This window comes from Suncus etruscus, chromosome 4 (genome assembly GCF_024139225.1).
Source record: "Suncus etruscus isolate mSunEtr1 chromosome 4, mSunEtr1.pri.cur, whole genome shotgun sequence".
Taxonomy (NCBI): Eukaryota; Metazoa; Chordata; class Mammalia; order Eulipotyphla; family Soricidae; genus Suncus; species Suncus etruscus.
Genome location: NC_064851.1, coordinates 154,157,473 through 154,161,311, shown reverse-complemented (window position 1 = coordinate 154,161,311; position 3,839 = coordinate 154,157,473).

Genomic DNA, 3,839 nt, shown 5'->3' with positions numbered 1-3,839 from the left:
CAGGCCATTGTAGAAAGGACTCACAGAACCTTAAAAACTCAATTGCAAAAAAATAGAAATAGAGGTTTACCACCAACGGATTTGCTGTCTTTGACTCTTATCACACTAAATTACTTTAACTTACCCCAAGGGGAAAGCTACACTGCAGCGGAAAGACATTTTAAAGAAGATATTCAGAGACAAGAAACAACCCATAAACCTATTTGGATCAAGGAGGATGAAAAATGGATAGCTGGCTATCTTCTCCTAAGAGGAAGGGGTTATGCCTATGTTTCTATAAATGATGACCCTCCCAAGAAATTTTGGGTTCCATTACGTCTTGTTAGAAATCGGGCTAGCACAAATGATCAGGTTCAGACTACAAACTCCCCTTCAGAGAAAAAACAGAATACTTCAGACACTAACAGCAGTAATATTACTAAGGTCTCTGGGGCAGGGAACGATTTAGCTGTCACACACCATACAATGAGTGAGACTGATGGTAGTGATAAACCCTTACACTCCGAGATGCAAAAGGAAAGACAGGAACCTGTCTTAACTGGGCTCCAAAATATAGGAAACTCTTGCTACATGAACTCAATATTGCAATGCTTGTATAATATTTCAGACTTAACTCAGTATTTTTATAAAGATCATTATAAAAAGGATATTAACAAGAAAAATCCGATGGGGCATGAAGGTAAATTAGCCGAAGAATTTGGTCGGCTCATCAAAACCATGGGAAATGGATTTCATAGATATATTAACCCTGAAAGCTTCAAAGTAACAATTGGTTTACTTAATGACCAGTTTGCTGGACACAATCAGCAGGATCCTCACGAACTACTGATGTTCCTAATAGAGGGATTACATCAGGACTTGCTTACTGTAAATCTAATGACAGACAAAACTACACATCTCATGGGAAATGAAAATTATGAACAATTTAGTCCAGAACACCAAAAGGCTCATAAATCTATTATTTATGATCTCTTTCAAGGACAATTCAAATCTATACTCCAGTGTCTCACTTGCCACCAAAAGTCTGAGGTTTATGAGACATTTGTTCATTTGTCTTTGGCTGTTACATCTACAGATAAATGTACATTACAGGAATGCCTCTCTGAATTTTTTAAAGAAGAAGAATTAAGAAATGACAACAAAGTTCTGTGCAACAGTTGCAAAAATAGAAGGGATTTTTCAAAGAAAACGTACTTATGGAAACTGCCACCAGTACTTATAATACACTTGAAACGTTTTGCTTTTGATGGCAAACAAATAAAAAAATTGCATACTTATGTAGATTTTCCTTTAGAAGACCTCAGTTTAGAGGAATTCACTTCAGAGAATAAAAGCAAGATTAAGAAATACAACTTATCATCGGTGTCAAACCATTATGGTAAAGTTCACTATGGACACTGTACTTCATACTGTAAAATTGCTGCAAAACAACATTGGATCAATTTTGATGACAAGAAGATCAAAAAAGTCCCTAATACATTGGTGAAATCCACAGCAGCATACATCCTGTTTTATACTTCTTAGAGATCTACAATGAACACCAGATAATCATTTTACTTCCTTATCAGTTGCTATTAATGCTCTAGGATTCTTTCCACAGGCATGATCAATGAATATAGATTGAAAATCATGAATCCCCAATGTGTTTCCTTGTAGGATGGATTTATGTCTTAATTTCATTATTGCTCTAGGTCTCAGTTAATCATGAAATTTTACAAATTAATTTAGTCAAGGTTCACCTGAAAGAGAAATTTCTCATCATATTAATGTTGTTTTTCTTTCTAGGTATACTCATTTAATGACTTTCACTCTTTTTATTTTAACATCATTGCTTTATTTCCCTCAATTTAGGTTTTAAGACGCTTACATAATGATAATTTTAGGTGGACTTTCTTCACAGTGCTTCTTGCCTATGATTGATTATCATAAAGTTACTGTTATACAATAACTTTGTATATATACTGATATACACGTATAGTAGAGTTGTCCATGTTTGTATTACGCATGAAATTCTCTTTCAGATCTGCTAGGCAAAAAAAAAATATATATATTTTTAGTGAATTTGAAATGATTTATCTAAACAATTGCCGGCTATTACATTTTAAGGAGCTTTTAATTGATTCAGCTGAATTCTCTTTTCTTTTGCTCTATTTTGGATCCTTTCCAACAAATATTTTTTAGTATGAGTGAGTGTTATGGCCATATTTTTTGTGAAGTCTGTGTATGTATGTCTTGTTTAGTGTCTGTCTGTTCTGCATATTTTGTATATAGTTTCCTTTTTCCTAACTTTATCTTCCCCAAATTAGTCTTCCTTATCCTTCCTTCTCTCTTCCTAGTCCTTAACATTTTAATTTTCAGGATTTCACATGTGCAACCCATCTCCTTCACCCACAACTACAAGCTTCCTGATCTCGGCGGGAAGAAGAAATCTATGACTGTTGGAGTTTTACACCATATATGCTGCAAACTTGTTGGAAATGAAGCCACCTGGGATTTGTGTCACAATGTAACACCAGAGAAAAGATCCATGGACAAGACCCACAGTCTCTGGATCCCAGTTAAACTGTGCTATCTGAATTTCTGGTTTTCCATCCACATACAAAATGCTATTGTTGACCGTTTCTACAATGGCTACCCCAAGATTGCACCGATCCCAAAGGAAATACAGAAGCCCAACCAACTTATGATGTAATGATGTAACGCTTGGGGATGCCCCAACACATGGATGACTGTACTGGCCTTCCTTCTTCATTCAGCTTGATGTTATCTCCTGTACAAGGCTTCAACCCGCTTTTCCAGACTCATCAAGTGTCTTCTGCCGGTCTTTTTGGAGTTCCAGACCCCTCATATTTACAGATTGGTATTGAACTCTGTAGAAATTACATCTGTTGTTTTTCCTATAACTGTAATCCTTTGAAGTTATGTTTGGTACTACACTTCTTTTGACTATCATAATTAATGTTTTTCTATTTTAGTTTTTAATATTAGGAATCGATGTTGTATTACATTAAGGTTTTGCTTTCTTGACTTTAGGTTTGTGAGTTATATATTATTGTCTATAATTTCCCAAATGATATTTTTGTCTGTTCTCAGGGTTTTTTGCGTGGGCGCATCATAGGCAAAATACTAGGTTTATAGAAGGTTCCATCCATTTTGGATGGGCCCTCAAGTTGTTTATTTACACAGGGAGGGTCTCTGCCTTAAACATTTTGTTTTGGTTTGTGACTTAAGCTCCCATCTATAAATAGTCGACATCAATTTCAGACATCTTATGGACTTCAGACTGGATTAAGAACTTGGACTAAGTTCAGATACCTATTGATCATCATTGCAGTGGCTCCCCACTGTGCAGAGGGTGTATGTGCCTCTTCTTCCGAAATAAAGGCCTAGTTCAATGCCCTCAAAGATGGGCTTTCTGGTCTACCTGAACTTGAATGAAAATGGAGCTGGAGAGATAGCATGGAGGCCGAACATGGAGGTGAGGCATTGGCCTTTCATGCAGAAGGTCATTGGTTCAAATGCCGGTATCTGCCAGGAGCGATTTCTGAACGTGGAGTCAGGAGTAACTCCTGAGCACTGCCAGGTGTGACCCAAAAACGACCACCACCACCACCAACAACAACAACAAATAAAGAAAAAGTGCTTCTTCTTGCCTGCTACACAACCTTTCTGGTGTCTCTTCGAAAGATCTATGTACGTCTTAGATTTATCTTCTCAGGAGCTTGTAGTTGATTCCTTGATACATGTTTCTGGTTTTAGACACCCTGTGCTTAGGTTAGAAGTTTTTCTTTACATTTTCCTGTGATGCGCTTATGCAAACAGCCACTCTTTTATTATTG